Raw genomic sequence first — 23,945 nt, forward strand, 5'->3', positions numbered from 1 at the left:
GTTCTATCCAGACCCCTAACAGATGTGTTGACACCCACCTACACTGGTGAGGGCAGTCTTCTTGGTCCAGTCATTCAAATGCCTATCTCTTTCAAAAACACACTCTCAGACTCACCCAGAAACAATGTTTTACCAGCTACGTGGACATCCCTTAACCCAGCCAAGTTGACATATAAAAATAACTCTCACAGATGCCCTGAAAATAGGTAATTTTTATGCTCCTTTCCATATTCTGGTCCCTCTTTGGACATTTTAAAATGTTCCCGCTCAATCTGATTCACTCTGAGCTCTTCTTTGGTTGGCTACTTTTAGACCTTTAGACTGAGCTTGGTCACCTGCTTCTATCTCCAGGGCAAAGTGCTCCCACAAGACTCACCACTTTATATGCAAATTATCCATCAGAATGTTAGCTCCTTGAGGACAGGGGTAATGCCCACCTCTGTGTTACCTTTCACTGGGAACAACCAAGTGCAAACTCTCAGTGGCATTTGTTCTCAGGCTCTACTACCGCAGGCTGAGCAGCTCTGCCCCATCCATCCCATCCTATGACCTAGAAAGGCAATTGCTACCTTGAGGACAAGCTCCTCGTGTCAGAGGTTAGAAGCTTCCTAAGGCATGAATAGAAACACATACACATGTCTGCTAAGTCTTGGAAATGATACAATGTAATTTCTGCCTACACTTTACTGAACAAAGGAAGTCACAAGGCCAAGCCAAACATATCCATGGAGAAGACAAACATGTCCCTTCCATGGAGGCGGAGAGGTAGGAGTAGGAATTAATATTTGCTCACAACTAATCATCTATCATGATCTAAATATCACCAGTGTCTAGGACGGAGTCTCTGGCACATAGCAGGTGTTTAATCTGTTTTAGTGGGCTGAACTTCTCTTAACAAAAGATTTAAACGGTTTACAATTTCTTCAACTTTGAAAAGTAAGCAGGTTGGGAGGCCGAGACGGGCGGATCACGAGGTCAGGAGATGGAGACCATCCTGGCTAACATGGTGAAACCCCGTCTCTACTAAAAAATACAAACAAAATTAGCTGGGCGTACTGGCGGGCCCCTGTAGTCCCAGCTACTCGGGAGGCTGAGGCAGGAGAATGGCGTGAACACAGGAGGTGGAGCTTGCAGTGAGCTGAGATCGCGCCATTGCACTCCAGCCTGGGCGACAGAGCGAGACCCCGTCTCAAAAAAAAAAAAAAAAAAAAAAAAAAAAAAAAAAAAAAAAGTAAGCGGCTAAAAGCAGGGTCAAATATAGCTCAGTCACTAATTTAGAATCTAATCACATTTCCTAAGAGTTCTTTGCTTGTTTATCCTTCTCCTTTGCTCCACCATGATCGCCATGATGTCTCATCTCATTAGTATCCTCACCCATTGGTAGGAGTCTTGACATCTGGGAAGTGAGCACTAAATGCTACTTGAATAAAGAATAAAAGAACATCAGTTAGAAAGAAAAAGGAGACATAAATAAGTCAAAGCAAAACTAAGACAAAACAAAGCAAGCTGCTTATGTGCCAAGAGCATCTCTTCCCTTGTGGAGCTCATCACTGGGCGTCTGCATTTACTAGAATATTTGTCCTTTCATTTGAAATGATAGGTAGAAACTTTTGGTTTAACCACTTGTTACAATTTTTCATAAGGTAAGCTTCCAAATCTGCTTTTGCTTGCTAATTTATAAGTCATATAGGGTAAATGATGAAAATGCAAACTGAACAAGATTAATTGAGATTTGAAGTCCCTAGAACCACAGAATAAAGAATCACAGAATATTTACAGCTCAATAAGCTTTTACACTTAATCTAATCTTGCTAGCTAATTAGGATACAAAAAAACCACAAAACACCAAATTGAAAATAATGACAAGTGGGACTCAGTAATACAACTGTCCATAATTATGTACCTATGAAGCTACAGAGTCAAAAGTAACCTAAGTATCTTGTTTGGGTTTCAGTATTCTTTGCTCTTCCCTCTGCCTCCTTGATATTTGCAATTAATCCTGACACAAAAATATTATTAGTATTAATATATTCATATAATATAAAAAGATTAATCTTTTATATGCATTTCACAATTACAGCTTTACACTTATGAAGAGATTTATGCAAAATCATGGATAAAACTCACTAACAATATTGAGTAAAAGAAGAAAAACAAAAATAAAATTGAGCATATGACTGCATTTATGTAAAATTCAAAACCAGGCAAAATACTGGATGAGGTTAGAAGTTGAGGAGTGGTTACTTCTACTGAAGGGGTAGTATTGGGAGTGACAGAGGTAAAGATGGGTTTGGGGAGGCTTGGAAGATGCTGTTCATCTACTGTTTCTTCCTCTAGGTGCTGTTCACATGGAAATGGCCACTGTACGAACTTTTATAAAATCCTTGCCACCACTCTTTCTCATTAAACAAGTATAAGCAAGTATAAGTGTACTTCAGATATTCTTATATTGTCGTTCTCTAAATATTTTGGCACTGCTCCTTCATTTGTTTTTCCTGAAAGTCCTAGTTCCCTAGTACTCCAGGCAATCCTGTGTCCAGGGTCCTTTCTTCCCCCTCCCCCCATTAGTTACAGAATATTTTATTAGTTTTTGTAATCAAACCCATGTAAATAAGACCTTACATATTTAATACAGTGCCTTACCCCTGTACAAATGGAAAAAATATAAGTTTAATGTTTCAAGGCCAATATGGCTGTTAATTTCTGTACAATGCCAACTCAACAGAGTAAACTGGGATACTGTTTGGAAAGCTGACAGCACAATTAAAGTTTCCAAAAATTAAAATTATATATATATGTATATGTGTGTGTGTATATATATATATACAAAAGACCAATAACAGTATATTATGCATCAATAGCAGCAACAGCTTTTCCAGGGTCTGCAGTGATCTGAACAAAATTATAGAGACATCCAGTACACTCCATTTAAAAAAACGGGGGGTAGGGGGAGGGAAACAGGAAAAAACAAAACCCCAGAAAACTGCAAACTTCTGTTACTTTGGTATGACACCTCTGTTGTGGGTTTCCCTGGAGACACTTCTACTCTGCCACCCTTTAGAAAGATGATGCTGCTGGCTGGGCACGATGGCTCGTGCCTGTAATCCCAGCACTTTGAGAGGCTGAGACGAGTGGATCACCTGAGTTCAAGAGGATCGAGGAGTTCAAGACCAGCCTGACCATCATGGTGAAACCCAAGCCTAGTAAAAATACAAAAAAAATTAGCTGGGCATGGTGGTGGGCACCTGTAATCCCAGCTACTCAGGAGACTGAGGCAGGAGAATTGCTTGAATCTATCTGGGAGGTGGAGGTTGCAGTGAACCAAGATCGTGCCATTGCACTCCAGCCTGGGCAACAAGAGTGAAACTCCATCTCAAAGAAAAAAAAAAAGAAAAAAGAAAAAAAGATAATGGTGCTGAGAACACCATGCTGTATCCCTTCTGCACTTTCAGCCCCTCGCTGGACAATTCCATGGTGTCCAAGTCTCCAGTGACAGATAACTTACCATTATACACGTTTGCACTACAAAGATAATCAAAAGCATTATAGAAAATTACATAATTACAGAAAAAGAAAATGTATCCCTCCCTTTCCTTCTCCTCCTATACATATGCATATGCAGACATGCACAGAGTCCACAGAAACAAAAGGAAGACACGCAAAAGAAGAAAATAAAAAGAAAAGAAAAGAAAAAATTAGCAGTATACCAATAGACATGTACACCTCCATCCACACACGGAAAACAAGACAGTGTTTTGGGTTACTTTTCTTACAAAATTGGAAAATCAAATATATAATTTATGAAACTTCTTTTCACTTTACACATAAATAGGATTTGTGTATGGATATGATTTGTGCTCCATGCTTCTGGAGATAAAAATAATAACATATGTATTCTACTCTTGGATATTTCTACTAGTTTTAGTTTAAGTAATGTTAGATAAACATCCTTTGTTGTGGAAGGGTAAATCCAGGAAAGTAAAATTGCTGAATTGAAGAGGATGGACATTAACAAATGGCTCTCCTGAAATGCAACAATTTACCTGCCCAGAATAGATGCATAAAAGTGCTCTGATGCCCATTTACCTTATAGGAGACAGCAATGGACATCTTTTGTGCATAGAAATGGAGCTTTATGCTTTTGATTTGGTTTGGTTTTTACAAGTATGTGATAAAAAAATTTTCTTATCACCAAACATTTTATTTGTTTGATTGGTAATTAAGGCAAAAATAATTTAAAAGGATCTCTAGCTTTTTCATTTCCAACAAGTATACTGTATTTGTTTCTTATTGTTGCTACAACAAATAACCATAGATTCAATGACTTCAAAAGCACAAACTTATTATTTAACAGTCCTGGAAATCGGAAGTCCAAAATAAATTTCACTGGGCTAAAATCAAAATGTTACAAGTGCTGCATTCCTGCTGGTAACTATAGGGAAACATCCATTTCCTTCTATTTTCCAGTTTCTAGAGGCTTCCATATTCTTCCACTGACAGCCCTTCCTCTGTCTTCAAAGCCATCAGCCTAAGCACCTTCAAATTTCCCTCTGACTCAAACCTCCTTTGCCTCCTCCTTTAAGGAATCTTTGTGATTAGATTGGGCAAAGATAAGCCAGAATAATCTCTTTAAGGTCAGCTGATTAGCAATCTTACCTCTATCTACAATCTTAATTCTCCCTTGTCATATAACTTAGCATAATCACAAGCTTCGGGATTAGAACTTGAGCGTCTTTGGGAGCCATCATTCTGCCTACCACTCACTTTATTATTAACTACCTCTTAGATATTTACACAAAAGAGAGGAGAAAGATGAGAGAGAGAGAGAGAGAGAAATAGACACATACACACATACACACATACACAGAGATAGGGAGACTTGACTCTTTCCCAATATGTGTGGACTGGAGAGACATATGCTACCCTCTATAAAGTTTCTTGTCTTGCTGCCAAAAAATGCCCTCAAGACTTGCTTTGTTTTCAAGACTTGAACTCCAGAGGAAAGTTTTCTCATATTATCTTTTGTTGGTGCCTGCAGGATTTCTATCTCCCATGACAATGTAGAATTCTGAAGGGGAAAGAGCTGCACTTTTCTTTTATAAAGTGGGATAAATCCAGTTAATTAAGAAAGGGGGCAAAAGGAAGAATTAGGGGACCCCAGGCATATTCTTGGCAGATAGCGTTTAGGGAACAGAACATATGGAAGTCAATGACCTGGAAATTAATTTCCTTAAAGACTTCGTGTGTTGCCAGTTTGAAGACTGTTGCTCCAGGAGATTGTGTGGTTCCTACAAATACTTCAGTCTAAGATTAGAAGTAAAAAGAAAAGATATAGATGGACTGTAATTTTAAAAAATGAATTAGAGCTTTTCTTGCCTCTAATTAGCAGAACAGAGTTTGAGAGAACAACAACGTCAGCAAGAAGGAATTTACTGCTATGAGAAAATCTTTCGGTTTTGTTTGTAGCAACTTAATGTCAGATGGGTAGTGTTCCCTCTTTACTTGCAATTGGCAGTGCCCACAGTCATTGTTCACATTTACATAGTGCTTCATCTGTATTTGGAATTACTCTAAGCAGTTTTCATACATTAATTCATTTGATCTGCCCCAGAAATGAGATATAAACATTACCATCCTCATTTTTAAAAGTTAAAAAAAATAGAGGCACATCATAGTTAATAGTCATCCAGCTAGCAAGTTGCGGAGCTGTCTTTGAACTTGAGCATCTAGCACAAGGTAAGGCTTTCCACAGGATGTTGTGTCTCATTCCTGATCTAACAGTAGGTTGGCCCATTTTTCCATCTGACTCATTTCACTATACCTTGAAGATGTTAATACCTTCTGAGCTTCTGCCATATGTTACGTATGGTGCTGAGTTCTAAGAATTCACAAATGAATAAGCCACAATTAATATGTAACTTTCATTATTCATTTTAACAAAAAATAGCGTTTCTATTGGATATACAATTTCTATAAATTAAAAACTGAACTATTATCTACAAATTTAAAAACATTAAAAGCACATAACCACACATACTTTCCAATGCTATACATCTTAATTTGTTTTTCAAAAATATACCTAGAGGAAATTATGTGCAAAAAACTATTACTACTAGACCCTCAGATGATGTTCAAAGGTCATTAAAACCTTTTCAACCAAACCAGAGATCCTCTAAGATGCTTAAGGACATTGTTCCTCAGCAATCTCAGTGGGATCCAGAAATAGGGATCACCTGAAAGAGATTTCAAAGTGTAGCTTATGTATAATGGACAGAAATCCACAAAGCTCTCGAGGAAATAGTTGTGGCAAAGGCTTGGCCATCTTGAACTGAAAGGCAGAGAGAGAGTACAAAGTAAAGGAGGGTGCTGGAACCCTGAGGCTCTGTGGGTAGTAAGCAGGCTGACAAACTGCTCACCTGCAAACAGGTGCTGCCTCTCATGAAAAGAGGATGACTCAGAGGGTGAAACCAAGAAACCAGAAGGTAGAGCCAAAATCACAGAAGATTATTTCCAGGCATTGAAACCTATTCAAGAAAAATCCAGCATTTGACCTGTTGGATTTACAAATTGTTATGGACCAGTGACCCTTTACCTTCCATTCTCCCTCACACAGATCTCCATAACTGTGACCTTATGCCTGTCTCATTACCATATTTGGGGAGTGCTGGGGGAAGGAAATTTGCTGAATGATAGTTTAGTCTACCAAATGGGGAAATTTGAATTCGAATATTTTCAGTTATCTTCACAGGCTAGAATTTTTACACACATACCTGGTATGGAGTGACCATCCCACCACGAATCCCAACAACAAAGAAACCCCCCAAAATCAGATGAATAATATGTATTTAGCCCAAAGAACTAGAAATCGCCATTGCCTATCTCCAAACTTAGAATATAAAATGATTCAATATATTTAAAGGCAAAAAAAAAAAAAAAATCCTAACAATTAATAAGAATAGCCTAAGATATTTAGGAAACATGCAGACTACATAGCTATGGGACATAACCCTGAGGAGTATCCATTAAAAATTAAGACAATAGGACGGGTGCGCTGGCTCACACCTGTAATCCTTGCACTTTAGGAGGGCAAGGCGGGCGGATCACTAAGTCAGGAGTTGGAGACCAGCTTGGCCAATATGGTGAAACCCTGTCTCTACTGAAAATACAAAAATTAGCTGGGCGCTGTGGCACACGCCTGTAGTCCCAGCTACTCAGGAGGCTGAGGCAGGATAATCGTTTGAACCAGGGAGGCAGAGGTCGTAGTGAGCCGTAATCGCGCCACGGCACTCCAGCCTGGGCGACAGAGCAAGATTACCTCTCAAAAGCAATAAATAAATAAAAACTAACACAATAAAACGTAGGGTGACCATCACAGCTTGATTTTACTTCAGAAAGAGGACAAATAAGCAATCATCCACAAAGTAAGTGTGGATGATTGGCAAGTATAAATCAACATATCAGTACATGTAATTATCTAATAAGCATAAATATTCTATACACATATGTACATATATAATTACTTTTGCAAATAGGTAAAAAATAGTCTATAATAAATGCATTTCTTGGGTATGCTTTTGGGAAAACTTATTTTTGTATGTTTGTAAAAAGGCAAATAAGAAAATAGGAAACGGAGAATAGGTAGCTTGGATAAAATATTCTTAATAGCTTAATTTGCATGTAACTGTTTTTGACAATATGACTCAGCATTTGGATACTTTTGGTAAGAATGAATGAAAAACTTTTATTTGCTGAAAATATGAAGAGAACTTCTAACAAGGTGTTTTCATTGCAAGGTAGCTTCTATTTGCACGAAATGACCATATTTATTTTGTTTCCTATTATCATTTATGAAAGCATTACAAATATTGTCAAACTATTTTCATTTTCCTGTATGTAGCATGTTTTACATTCAGAAAATGTTTAATTAATTCACTGATGTTTTTAATGCTGTTGCTATTTGACAGCTGTTTTGACAAAACTGTCTTCCGCATTGTAGAAATTCTACTTGTGAAAAGAAGTCAACCATAACAAATGGACTTATTGAATTATCCAGCTCACCAATTATATAGTATAAAATTATTCATCCTCATATAATTTGATCAGGAAAAATCATTTATCTTTAGCAACTGTGTAAAATTTAATATTATGCTGCAAGATAGCTGTAATTTTAAAAGTGACTGCAGTTAAAAAACTTTTAAAATGTATATGAACACTGAATTATTGCCTATTTTCTCATACCACTTTGTTATTAAAAAAAAGGTTAGTATCTCAAGAATTACTCCACTGAGTCCACTTCTCTCCCTATTTAAAAAGCATCATTTAGATTGTTTAAATGCAAAGTGCCTATCAGTTATTATTATTGGCTGTGCAATTAAGTGGAGAACTCATTCTTATTATATTTCAATGTTTATAAATTAATGAATTCAGAATCAATTCATTTTCTAATAAAACCAACATAATTAAATTGGAAACTCTGCTGTATAACCATTATTATAGGTATATATCAGAGGCACTGTAGCAAAGCATTTGTAAAGGTTGAACTGACACTTAACATTTTTTATCCATAGTGCTATGCTCAGCATTAATATTACTTTCCAATCTATTTATAGTTCTTTGTATCTTACCTTATTTAAAGACCATGCTTGATGTATTTGAAGATTGCCTTTCTGTTACAGTTAACCAAGTGGATGTAAATCGGCTTATCAACTTAAAATGAATACTTCAATAAACTAAAACTGAGCATTATAGCTATCATTTAAGGCTAAACAGATTAATTTTTGCCATTTGCTCAGTTCTTCCAGACATCTTCCATGTAATATGTTACTTAGCTTAAAGTCAAGCAGAGTATGTAGCTTTACCTAAAATATCTACCAGTCAACCAATACGTCTACATTCACTACATTCATACATAATTTATAGGCAAAAAGACTGATAAATGTCCGTATATCACCTACAATTTTGGGTAAAAATGGAAACATTTGTGACAAATATATAATTTGTCTATAAAAAGACAAAAAGTTACTGCGATAATGACCCACCGACTATAGCATCAGAAAGAAAATATATGTTTACCATGATGCATTTAACTTCTAATTATTCACTGTTGAGAGGCGTATGAATGGTACTTCCAGTTTTTGAAAGAATCACCAATCTAGCTAAAAATGGACAGATGGGAGTTATTTAACGTAATATGTGTAATTGTCTTTTAAAAAGATATACAAAAAGTTTCTCAATAAAGATTTTTGCTCTATAGAAACCCACTCATCCCAAGAAATCTATAAAAATACTTATAAAACATCATGAATACTCAATTAACTTGTGATTTTGATACTATTTTAACACCCCCATGAATACTGGGTTCCTTAGGAAAAGCTCTATACTCTAAAAATATTTTGCATTTTGATTGTGAAATATTTTGTTAAATCAATATTTGCCTACTCCCCTAAATTAACAATTGTCATATTATTATATAATAATCCTCTTTCTAGTCTCTTCATAGATATAAAATAATCAGTGAACAAAAATACATCTTGAATTTTTAAAAATTATATAAAATTAGCTAACATGCATTATACAAAATTGTAACATGTTACAATTTTTACAAAAACATAAAAATCTGCATCAGCATTATTATATTCTATTTAACAAGAATGATTAAGAATAATAAAAAGTACTTTAATAATTTGAATATAGGCACTTAAGTTCATTATATATTAAAAATATGTTTCTAAATATTATATAGCCACTCACTTTTGAAATAAATGCTCTCCATAAAAGATATTTTATAAAACAAGTTTATATTGATTCTGATTCAGGATAACATTAAAAAAGCAAAGTTATGTTTTTCCATAGTTGCAGTCAAATACAGCTTATGAAACCTAAAATTTTTATTGTGAGGTGATAATTGATGTACTTTGGAAGAATGAGCAATGAGACTTTCTAATAATGTGGCAGACATCCTTCTACACTAAAATAGATCAATCAAGTGTAATAAGGAACTCACATGAAAATTAAAGAAAAACAAAAGAACGAGAACACAAACGAAAGTAATGGGAAGAAGTCTGAACTGATGCTGTTGCTCCCCAGGTGAGTGAATATCAGGTGGCGGTGGGGGTACTAGCTAGACTCAGTTATCTTCGATCTTGGGTTTTAATGGCCACAAGTAGGGGAGATGGGAGCTTTTGTTATAATCAGGCAAGTTATTGGAACTGAATAAGGCATAACTTTTAAAAATAGTCTTTCCATATATTATAATAAAACACACTAAAATTAATATAAAATCCACAAAAAATTACATTACAGTGATAACCTGGGTAATGACCCTTTAGTTCATGGCAGACCCAGAAGCAATGCTACGTTTGGAATACAGCCACAACTTAGCTGTCGAAGAATTCTCTCAGATAACCTCAAGATTAAAATGAGCATAAACACTAAAGGTTAAAGGAACATGAGGAGGAAAAAAACAACAACTAAGTTTGAAACATGAATCAATCCAATTTCACAGAAGAAATAGAAACATTTATCAAGGAGCTACTCCCACAAAAATCACCAAACCCAGTTGACTTTACAAGGGAAATTCTATTAAACTTTGAAACAACACATATTTGTAATACTCTGTAAACTATTTCTCTATATTGAAAAGGATGGGAAACTTTCTAATTTTTTTCATGAAATATAACACTGACACAAACAAAGATAGTACAAGCAAATCACAACTGTACAAAGGAAATTATAGACCAATGTATTGATTAATATTGATCTAAAAATTCAAAAATAAAAAATACTAGCAAACAGAATCCACTAGGAAAATGATTTCCATTAGGAAAGTAATATGCCATGACCAACTGAGATTTATTCTAGGAATGAGAGGTTGGTTCACTGTTCAGAAATCAAGCTATTAATACCACATACCATGTTAATAAATCTAAGTAAATACATAATATTATTATCAATTATCTTAATATTCCTGAGAAAATCCTTGCCAAAATTCAACACTCATTTATTTTTTTAAAAACCCGAGAAATCAGGAAGTCAGGGATACATTTTTAGCTTTATATCTTATTTGTAAAACAGGAATAACAAAGTACATCAAGAACTGGGCACTCTTCCCTTTCTCCGGGACATTTGCATTTGGACAAATTTCTTATACTCTTTTAGACTTTGAACTATTTCTTGGGTTACAGGAAAGTTGTAAAAATTGTTTGAATAATTTTTATTTAACCATATTCTAATGATCAAAACCTGGAAATCAACATAAATATTATTGAAGCAGGATATTTCCCTGAACTTTTCACGGGCAGGAAGGGGCCAACTCCACTCACTCACTGCTCCAACCCTTGCAGGAGAAGGAGCACAGGTGAGTGGGTGCAGGAGCTGGAGGGAGCACTTTTGGGCAGCAGCAAGAGCGAACTCTATACCAGCCCTGTGGCAGCACCTAGGGGAGGGCCCATGACTTCTGAGGCCCAGAGGAAGTGTTACAGTGTCTCTTTAGCTTTGCTGTCTGCGGAGTGTTAACAGCCCAGTGGAGGGTCAGTGTGACAGCCTTTTGTACCCATACACATGTCACCCAAGTTCTCGTCTGGTGTCCAGGAAAAATGAGGTTGCATGAATGAATTGAAAATAGTAAATGAGGGGAATTTTATCACTGGTGAAAGTGGCTCTCAGTGGGAAGGGGAGCTGAAAAGGGGAGGGAGTGGGAAGGTAATCTTACCCGCACAGGACAGGGGGAGGGGTGGGCCATGGTTGGTTTCGGAAAAGGCAACATTCCGGCGGAAAACAGGCATGTATGTTCTCACTTTGGGTCATGGTATCAGGCTTTTGAGCTTGGGGTTGGGGCCCTTGCCGAGGACCTGCCCTCTTCTGCCCAGAATTTCCCTGTCTTCTGTCCCTATCATTATTAACTAGAGACCATATTATATCTTGAACAGTTTTTCACTAATGTAAGGTGGACATTGCTGCTCCCATTTACAGAACAGAAACTGAGGCCCAGAGAAGGAAAGGGACTTGGCCAAGGTCACCCAGGTAGGATGCAGCAAGGGCCAGACCATCAGAACCAGGTCTGTGGCCACAGCGCTGAGCCTTGCTAAATTCTAAAAGACATCAATGTTTTCCATCCTCGGTCCTTTGGAAAGGCTCTTTCTTCTCTTCTGCCTAGAGCACTCTTCCCATTGATTATTCTTCGTATCCAACCTAAATGCTGCCTCCACAGAAACGCTTATACTAAAAGCCAAATACAAATGTAGTAAAAAAATCAGACTATCTTCCAATGTGTTTCCTCACCCATAAAGAAAAATACAAAAAACACACTCTAATTACATATTTTTAATAAGAGATATACCTAAGTCATAAGGTATTCTAAGAGTGAAAATATGCGAAAACTACAAAAAAAGTAGTTGATTTAGCTTTACTAAATCAGATAATGCAGGCTTTATGGGAAAAATCATTTTTAAGAAAAACTTTTAAGAAAAAAAGGTCAGTAAGATATTTTTTTTAAATCTCACAAAGAAGACATAATAACTATAAATGAATATAGCATAGTCTAAAGAAAAACTTGAAAACTGATAAAAATGAAGATTTTCAATCATAGGACAAAAATCTCACTTTTCTGGAAAAAATATTAAAAGTCATATAGTTAATATTTTAGAATCTTGTACCTAAGAGGTAGAAATATGCACTCATTTTAAACTCAAATAAAGAGTAAAAACTGTAATCATCTCAGTGGCCCTAAAGAAATTTTCTTTTATAACATTTTCTTTTATAAAAATATAAAATTTTAGTACAAGAAGAAACATATTTTCTGATTGAGGGAAAGATGGAGTAGCTTATCTGTGATTAATTCTTCACCAAGGAACAACTGAAAACCTACTGAAGGCTTCAAATAGCAGATGAACACTAACAGATCCAAGATTCTAAAGAACAGAAAACCATGGAGAGGCGAGCTGATGTTCTCTTCTCACCTTTACCCTAGAAAGTTTGTCAAATGTGGGCAAAGCACAAGATTCCAAGAATCGCAGCCTTGCTTAGGGAAAGGTCCAGGACTGGGATATAAGAAACTAGTAGTTATTTTCTGTGTCTTGGAGCAGGAGAGACAATATTGGAGCTATGAGAGAATAAAATTCCTTTAAGAAAAGTAATAAAGCCATGTCCTTAAATGTGGGCAATTTTCTCTATATTATACTTCAATAAAATGTTTACTGAAATAGGACTAATCAATCAATAACATCAATAACATTTTGAAGATATACTTTTTAGTTCAGACATACAAACATTTGGCACATACATGTAAACAAAGTTTCTAAATAACTATGTGTCTCTTCCATGAAAGAAGAACTCTTAAAGGGATTATGTAATATTACAAATGCAAAGATCATAAAAAGATTATCAAAACATAAAATGTAGTTAAACTAAGACTTCTTAGGGAAATCTTTGAGCCTTAACTACTTCTAGAAAGGATTTGTTAGAAAAATGCTGAAAATTAATGGTTAAATATTCAAAATATGATTTTTAGGGGAAAAAAAGTTAAGAGAAGAAAATGGAGGAAAAAATTGGTAAAAATGAACCTGAACAAAAATTAGAAAATAAGATAAAATGGAGAGCATTAAAATGGTGAATTTTTCTGGTTATTTAGGAAAAAATACACAAACCTCAGAGATTTTTCAAGGGATTATAAGACAGGAAACAAAGAAATGGTGGGATCCGTACACATCGAGCAGATATAGAAATATTTGGGGAATATTATACATTTCTTTTGTCCAATAGTTTTAAAAGTTAGATGATTAGACTAATTTCCTAGAAAAATATACCAAGCTATATCAAATATATCCCAACACTCAATCAACTACAAACAGGTAACTTGAAGTTCTATAATGAAAACTGAATTACTGGTTGAAATATACAGGCAGAGAGCGAGAGCAAAAGCGAGTGAGAGAGAGAAATAGAGAAACCTAGATGGGTTTACAGGAATAAACTCAATCTTAAAATCTCTTTCAAGGAATAGAAAAATAGAATTCTTCCTACTCTTACATGAGACAAATATTACCCTAAGGCTAAACTCAGACCAATGTATTAACAGGAATAAGTTAATAAATTAAAAATCAATTTCACTGATTAACTTATATACAGAAAATTCTAAAGAAATAATTAGCAATCAAATTCAACAATTTATAAAAAATGATATTATATCATAAACTTATTTGGTTAATGCTAGGAAAGTAATGTTCATTTAATAACAGAAAATATATTAATACAATTCATCAAAACAAGGGATTATAAAGAAAAAACAGATGATATGCTAGTAGAGCTCTACCATGTATGGACTACAATTGAATATTCACTGATGAGACAAAGAAAATCCCTTAGAAAAGCAGGAATTTTAAATAATTACAACATCCCCAATGTGATCAAGACCCCCTAAAATTAAATCTAACAAAACATTCATAAAATCTATGCAGAAAATATATAAAATATATTGAAAGTAACAAAGGTCTAAACAAACTAAGTTTCACTGATTTCTTGAATATGAAGACTGAATATTAAAAAGTCCATTTTTCTTTCATGTCATTAGTTCAACAAAAATCGAATAAATATTCAAATAGAGTTTTTGTTGGAACTTGGCAAGCAGATTCTAAAATATGTATGAGAGAGCAGGGGGCCAGGAAGAGTTAAGACTATTGCAAAAATAAGGTCTATGGCATCTTCCAAACAGACATGAAGTCTTATTAGCAAGCTACTTATTGTACAGTATTCTTAGATACTCAAAACACAGTTTATATTGGTATAAGTAGAAAGAGCTATCTGTATGGATATGTTAACTCCCAGAATCACTGGTATCTTGAGAAAGCATCAGGGTCAGGGGTCCAGGACCCACTTCCTAACCACAGAACTGGTCTGAGAAAGGAGCTTTGGCTGTCAGGATGACAGAGTTTTCCACCTCTGACCACGGAAGCAAGCCACCAAGCTGTCCCAGTCAGGAAGCTGCAGCCACTGCCCCTATAGGATCCACACCATGGGGTGGGCACATCAAACCCATTCCACTTGCTCACGTGACTCAGTTGACGTCTCCCGTGAGTGTGTGTGATGGTGTCACCTGCAGGACACATGTATGTTCTAGCCATGGGGGAGACGGGAAAATGAAGGGTTTTATTTTTACTAAAACTTGGGAAGATTGGTTTCAGAAGGAGAAGAACAAGGGGATATGGAGAAGGGATTACAGGAGCTGGGATAACCATGAAGACAGAGGCTGACTGCTGCTGTGTAATTGAGGAGATGAGTTAGGGGTTAGGATGGAAAAATAGGACAATGGAAGAGAAAAGAGTCAAACTAATTTCGGTGACTCATAGTCCCTAATGGGAAAAGCAAAATGTTCAATCTTTTAGAGAAATATTAGTGTAAGGAAGGATTTCTTTAGCAAAATACAGGAACAAAAAGATATAAAAATGTATCTTCTGTGGAGCAAAATAAAAAGGACTATAAACATAGAGAAAAGACAAGTCTCAGGTCGCAAGAAGATATTTGTAGCACATTTAACCAACACAGAATTAATGTCCAGGGCTTTTTATTTTATTTTTATTTATTTATTTTTTTTTGAGACATAGTCTTGCTGTGTCGCTGCAAGCTCCGCCTCCTGGGTTCACGCCATTCTCCTGCCTCAGCCTCCCGAGTAGCTGGGACAACAGACACCCGCCACCATGCCCGGATAATTTTTTTGTATTTTTTTAGTAGAGACCGAATTTCACTGTGTTAGCCAGATGGTCTCGATCTCCTGACCTTGTGATCTGCCCGCCTCGGCCTCCCAAAGGTCTGGGATTACAGTTGTGAGCCACCACGCCCGGCCATCAGGACATTTTTTTTATAATGCCTACAAATCTATAAAACAAGACCTCCCTGAAAAAAAAATTAAAAAGGGAGAACATTAGTAGGCCATTTCAGAAGAGGAAATCTTAAGGTACTTTAGCAATATGAATATGTGTTCTACCTGGCTAGTAGTCAATGAAAACAAATTAAAATAAGATTACATTTTCCACCTACTTGATTAGCAAACATTTAAAGGTTTCACTATAACTATTACAGTACTTGCAAGATATAAAGAAATGGGAACATTGAAACAAATTGATTGCTACACTCATTCTACATTCACTCTCAAAAGACATCCCCTTACATCTAGTAATTTTGGAGATAGATATATTTTCCATGTATATATGCGGAGATATACAAAATACAAATACAAAAAAAAGTTCATGTATACAAAAGTATTTGTTGCAACATAATGTAAAATAACAAAACATTGAAAATTAGTAAAATGTCCATATGCTGGACAATGAATCCACTTGATATGTATTTCATTCAATGTTATGAAATGAAGTCAAGAAACCAGAGCTATAATTATCAACATTAATAAATATCAAAGCACAGTGTTGAGGAAAATAAAAGCTAGCTTGTGAATGATATAATGACAATTATGTAAAGTTTTAAAAGATACAAAACAATATTATGAACTAGCCGGGCGAGGTGGCGGGCGCCTGTAGTCCCAGCTACTCAGGAGGCTGAGGCAGGAGAATGGCGTGAACCCGGGAGGCGGAGCTTGCAGTGAGCTGAGATCCGGCCACTGCACTCCAGCCTGGGCGACAGAGCGAGACTCTGTCTCAGAAAAAAAAAAAACAAAAAAAACAATATTATGGATTATGACAGTTTCAAAATACACACAGGAATGAAAAATAACAGATACAGGATAGATTTCAATATAAGGATATATTTAGGAGGGAATTGAGATCCAAAAGGGTGGATAAAAGGGCTTCGGCCGAGCCTGGTTGTTCACACCTGTAATCCCAGCACTTTGGGAGGCTGAGGCGGGCAGATTACCTGAGGTCAGGGGTTCGAGACCAGCCTGGTCAACATGGTGAAATCCCATTTCTCCTGAAAATACAAAAATTAGCCGAGTGTGTTGGTGGGCTCCTCTATTCCCAGCTATTTGGGAAGCTGAGACAGGAAAATCGCTTGAACTTGAGAGGCGAAAGTTGCAGTGAGCCAAGATCGGCCCCTGCACTCCAGCAACAAAGAGCAAAACTCTGTCTCAAAAAACAAAAACAAACAAAAAAAACAAACGAACAAAAAAAATAGACACCAATGCTATCTGTGATCTTTCCTTTCTTAAACTGGGTGAAGTTACACTGGTGTTGGTTACTACCATCGTGAATATATTTTGTACTTTTGAAATAACAAATACTACATTAAAAAGAATGAATAGTAACATATTACTGAATTATTATATGTTTCAGGTATATAAGTAAATGACTTTGAAAAGGTCTTGCTAAACCACTTTTTCACATCTTTCCTTAAGTGGGAAAAGATGATATGTTATATGCATCCCGCTCTGGAAGAAAGAGAATACGCGACTCACCAAACAAAGATCAAGTTGGTAAAGTGCTAAAGGATCAACATCTCAGAGCAAGTTGCAGCCCACGCCATATCCATCAGTTGGGAAGTTCTGATGAAAGGAACAGGCCTTCCTAAGGGGCCCTACTAGAGCCAGATGACCACCTCCAGAGACTGGATATTTGTTTTGTAGACTCAGATATTTGATGGTCAATCCATCCAGGGTAGGAGTGGTCTTATAGACGTAGATGCAGTGACTAAACTCACCAAGACCATAATGAAAAATTCAGCCCACCAATCACTTCATTACTTTACAGATAGAGAACTATTAAATGGATTATAGAAGCATGCCCTCTAACCAGTGTATTTGCTTGTGAGAAAATTTCCAAAGGAAATAAATTATAATCCTTTTTTTTGTAGCATTAAATAAGAGCATACTGAGTTATTTGAAAACTCATTGGTTAAAAATACTACCTTTGATAGCCTTATAGTCACAGTCAGGATACTAACTTAATTTGTCTCTATTAAAAACAAACCAACAAAAACAGTTTTCTTTGCCTTCAGTCCCAAGAAGATTCTCTTCAGATTGAATTCACCTATTTGAAAGTGAGAAGCTGCAGTTTGACTTTTCTTTTGTCTCCAAGTTCCTGGGTACATTATTATACTTTTAAATGAGGAAGAAACTTCAGTAGCCCTCAAATTGCCATTTTCTTCTCATAAAAAGTAACTTTGCTTCAATTTTACTCAAAAATGTAATACATCTGTTGCTCATTTCACACTGTCAGTTGCTCTGTCCTATGTTCTTAAAAATAGCAGCTGTAGGCCGGGCGCGGTAGCTCACACCTGTAACCCCAGCACTTCGGGAGGCCGAGGTAGGTGGATCACAACGTCAGGAGATCGAGACCATCCTGGTCAACATGGTGAAACTCTGTTTCTACTAAAATACAACAAATTAGCTGGGCGTGGTGGTGCATGCCTGTAATCCCAGCTACTTGGGAGGCTTAGGCAGGGGAATGGCTTGAACCCGGAAGACGGAGGTTGCAGTGAGCTGAGATGGCACCACTGCACTCCAGCCTGGTGACAGAGCAAGGTTCCTTCTCAAAGAAAAATAAATAAATACATAAATAAATAAATAAAAAATAAAAATAGCAGCTATACTGTAATACTGAGTTAAAACATAAAGTCAACATGTCACAATGATTTGAGCTTTCCTTATTCTACGGTAACAATTGCAGGTTTTCACACTACACATGCCAAAGGTTTCCTTCATTCAATATTTCTAGATAGGACTTGTATATCTAATTTTATGATGAAATTATTTGCTACACAATCATATTTTAAAGATCTATTTCTCATAAATCACATCCAATTTTAATTTCCTAAGTCATTAAGAAATCTGAATAAGACATATACCCTCATCAAATGGCATTATACTTATATATCCACAACTAAGTTTCATGCAATAGTCAGCAGTTCCTTATAAAGTGCAGTTACCATATTATTCAGATGTTTGTTATTTCTACCAACTCCTAGAGGAATTCATGTAATATTATTATGCATTCTTTAAACCCCAAGTTCAAATAACTTTTGGTAGGCAATAGTTAAACGCAAAATGAATACTTTGCATGACTCGGAGGTATCATAACAATATAATGACATTTCCTTTCCAACATCATTTAGTGAATAGGTATCTAGCTACCATGGCATTTGACATTTGACCAGCATTGAATATTAAGAGCTTTTCCTCCAAGTGCAAGTAATTCAATATAAATAAACTATCTGGAGGACCAGGAACAGTGCAGAAGTCAAAGTGGGGACATCAGGCATTAGTAATGGCATTGATTTTTTAAGAGTAACTCTTCCATAAGTCTCAGTAATGTGGCTCACGCCTGTAATCCCAGCACTTTGGGAGGGTGAGGGAGGCAGATCACCTGAGATCAGGAGTCCCAGACCAGCCTGGCCAATATGGCAAAATCCCATCTCTACTGTAAATACAAAAATTAGGTAGATGTGGTGGCGGGTGCCTGTAATCCCAGCTACTCGGGGGGCTGAGGCAGGAGAATCACTTGAACCCTTGAACTCTGGCGGCACAGGCTGCAGTGAGCGAGATCACGCCACTGCACTCCAGCCTGGGTGACAGAGTGAGACTCCATTTCAAAAAAAAAGAAAAAAGAAGAGTAACTCTTCTTAGAGCATTGTGGTAGGATTGGGTTTCACCCTTATGCTCCCCGATCATCTTATACTTTCACCAGTCTTCATTCTTGAGTGCTCCATCAGAACTGGAGATGGAGTATTAAAAAAAACCTACATGTAACTTAAGTAGAACTGCTACAGTCAATATATATATATATATATATATATAGCTAGGTGTGCCTTAATGTTCTTGCGCTGGAAGCTAAGGGTCAGGCCTGACCTTTCCCTCAGGGTCAAGAGGGAATGTAGTAATGGACATAAAGTGTGGAATAATAGTCATTGGAGACTGGGAAGAGTCTGAGGGTGGGAGCAGGGAGAGGGATGAGAAATTCCTTAATGGGTATAATGTACACCGCTTGGGTGATGATTACACCGAAAGCCCAGGCTTCACTGCTCTGTAATATATTCATGTAACAGAACTGCATTTGGACTCCGTAAATTTATACAAATTTTAAAAACTAGAGAGAATACAGTAGGCACAACAATGAAATCTTAATTTTCTAAATCACAAAGTCAAATTCAAAGATTAGATGAATATTTAGCGAAGATACCATAGTCTGAATTAAGGAAGGTGCCTCTGACTGGTACACCCTCCATATAAAATCTTGTAGAAATAAAAGAAGGGGGTTCATAATCGCAGTGGAAGATCTGATTGTGGAGAAGGAAATTTAACATCTGAGAAATTCTCAACAGTTTTTAATGGATAGGTATTAAGAAATTATAATTCTATATAAATTTATTTTATCATTGTATTATTTAATTTATATAATAATTTCAGGCAATTTATCCTCATTTTAGAAAGCATTGGAATAAAAGAGGATATACTATACTCTTGTGATGGTATAAAATTCAACATATTACAAAAGACTTATCAGACTGCAATCATTCAAATAAAATAGTATTTTGCTTTTAATTACCCTTTACTGTTAGTAATACTTGATCATATAATAAATAAGAAATATATCCTTGCTTTAAAACAATTGTTATTATTTTGCAGAATAAACTCCAAAATAAAAACACTGTTTGCATTAAGGTAAACCAGTATAACCATTTTGGAAAATAATGTGTAGATTCCTCAAAAAATAAAAATAGAATTGCCATGTGATCCAGGAATTTTACCTCTGCATATGTATCCAAAGGAATTGAATTTAGTCTGTCAATAAAATATCTTATCTCCTTTGTTAATTGCAGTATTCTTTACAATGGCCAAGATATTGTGGCAAGTGGCATCAACAGATGAACTGATTTTAGAAATGTGGTGTGGATACAAATGAGATGCTAGTGAGCCTTAAAAAGGCAGAAAATTCTGTTATTTGCAATAACATGGGTGATCCAAGAGGACATTATGCTAAGTGAAATAAGCTAGGCATAGAGAGACAAATACCACGTGATCTCCTATGTAGAAACTCAAATAGTCACTCATACAAGTAGGCAGTGGAGTAACAGTTATCAGGGGTGGGTGGGGAAATGGGAGCTGTTGGTCAAAGGATACACACTTTAAGATATATAGGAGGAATAGATTTTGGTGACCTACTGCACAGCATGGTGACTATAGTTAATGATAATGTATTGTATATCTCAAAATGGCTACAAGATTGAATTGTAAATATTGATACCACAAATTATAAGTATTTCAGGTGAAGGATATGATAATTAGTCTGATTTTTATCATTCTTCAATACGTACATGTAACAAAACATCATAGTCCCACATAAATATGTACAATTGTTTTTTGTCACTTAAAAATACATATTAAAAAAGTATATTGGAGATTTAAATATATTTATATAAAGCATATTTTCAAAAAATGGAATTATACTAAAACTTTTTATGACTTTTTATAAAATTTGTCAACATATGTTGAATTTTTCTGCATATATATTTCTATATTTTTAACAATTTTAGAGTACTCCATTGTGGGATGCCAATTAATTTATTTCATCAACAGAATCAACATTATTTTAATAAATTCAAGTTGTTTTCAATTTAAACTATTAAGTAAATATTACAACTGAGTGACATATGGACGTAGAAAATAATCACCAAAGTCTGTCACATGACTATGTGACATACTGTTGAAGAAATCATAGCCAAGACTACCCTCAAACACTAAACAATATTAGCATCGTTAAAATTGATACAACCAGGTATTTTTGTCTCATGAGTGAAAAAGCAATAGGAATTCCACAATACCATTTATGAAGCATTCTAAACATTTAATCACTAATCTCATCATATCTTTAGATTTTTTATTTTGAATTTACATGAAATACAAGAGACAAAGGAACAATTTAAGTGACGTCACAGAAAAATTCTTGGCCATATCTAGAACGACAGGCATTCTAAAGGACAAATAACCAGGTTTTTCAAACCATCATTGGCATTAAAAACAGGTGCACAGGAAAGTAAAAATTCGGAAATAATGTTGCTGTAGTAAGCAAGAGACTTAAAAGATACAACAAATACGGCATGGAACTTTGGATTCTGATGAAGAGAAGGGCACCAAAAATTAGGGGAAATTTGGATATTAACTGGTTACTAAGTATATAAAGCCATTATGAGTAAATTCAGATTTTTCTTAGGTGTGAAAATGGCATTTATTTTCTTTTTAAAAATACCTTGCCACTTAGAGATGCACACTGAAATGCCTACTGGTTCAGTGATGTGTCGTACGGGATTTGTTTCGAGAACAACATAATAAAAAAGATGGAAATGCATAGATAAAATGTAGCAAAATAATGATATTTGACACAGCTGTGTGATGAGTGTATGAGGGTTCATCCTACTATTCTCTCTAATTTTGCATGTTTGAAAATTTCCACAATCAAAGGTTAAAAGTATTATGACAACCATTTTTGTCCTCATGGTTTTAAGTGTCTGTGGGTTATTTATTCTGAATAAATTCCTATAAATTAGACTGCTAGGACAAAAGGAAAGTATGTCTTCAAGTCTTTACATTTCATATTGCTATTAACCAGTTATATGTGGAAGTGCCTATATTCTTGCCAACAAAGGTTATAGTATCAATTTTACCTGACTTATAGGAAAATACAGTATACCACTATTATTTTAATTTCTATATCTTTACTTGCCATTAAGATTGATTTTTCAAAAATGTATACTTACTGGTTTTTTAGTGTCTTTAATTTCTAAATCCATTGCCTGTTAAATCTCTTTTTTATTGTTGAAAAATTCATCGAGTATTTTGATTTGTAAAAGTATTTTATTGTAGCTATCAACCTTCTGCCTGTCTTATATATTACAAAAGTTTTCTTACTTTAACATTTAACTTTGTCTATACATTTTTCTGTGCAGAGATTAGAAATCTTTATGTAATAATATTTTTCTATCCTCTCCAATTTAGTACCTGCTGTTAAAATCACAACTTTTTAAAGTGAGAAAGACCAAAGCTTCCCCTGATATTTAGAAGCTGGCTCTGGTATTCTTTGTTGAACATAAGCAATTTTACAGAACATTAGTATTGTACAATCCCATTTGTGTCCAAGATGGGTCAAAGCAAAGACAAAATCACTCTATATTTCAAAACAGAAAAGAAGATAAATTTTGTTCAAGACACAGAAATGACCAAACATCTCCCAATCCTGGTTAATATGAGTGACTGCTGCTTCCTTATCAATTACTCTTTTAGGCAGGCATGGTTTAGTTTTCTTCCTTCTAGGTAAGATTTATTAAGATACACAATTCTAGGATAACTACTGCGTTACGATAACATCCAATCTAGAGCAAATCTAATTCTTAAATCCTCCCCCCACATCACCTAAGAAACCTGAATCTTGGAAGTCCTTTCCAACAGCCTTTTACTGAGACACTCCATGAACTCCGAGAAGCATACTCCCATGTTACAAAATATAATAAACCTAATTTGTTTGACTACAGATGTGTTCCTAGTGGTCTTTAGCTGTAGGAAATTGACAAAAGTGGTAACTTACTCCCAGATTATATAGTTTCTTCATCGTATTTTCCCCTAATGTATAATTTCCCCGTTTAATTATCTAAATTGTTAAAATATATGGAATTCACTTTATTTGGAGTTTGGTAAAGATTGATTTTTTTTTTCAAATTGATTAACCAATTTTAATGGATTCAACACTATATCCATTATTTGTTTTCAATTTTTATCATGTCATCTTCAAAATTATACTTTGGTTGTATTTCTCCTACTAAAGTATCAGAAACACCGACTATACACTTTTGCATGTAAATCTAAAACTTTACAATATAGATTACAGTTTGATATTGAACAATTCAATATAAACAAAGGAAAAACACATATATTCTAAAGATTTTTTTAAAAAATCAAGTGTGTGTCCCTTGACTATTGAGATGTACTAATGCTTTTTTTTTTTTTTTTTTTTTTTTTT

Source organism: Papio anubis, chromosome 19 (genome assembly GCF_008728515.1).
Source record: "Papio anubis isolate 15944 chromosome 19, Panubis1.0, whole genome shotgun sequence".
Taxonomy (NCBI): Eukaryota; Metazoa; Chordata; class Mammalia; order Primates; family Cercopithecidae; genus Papio; species Papio anubis.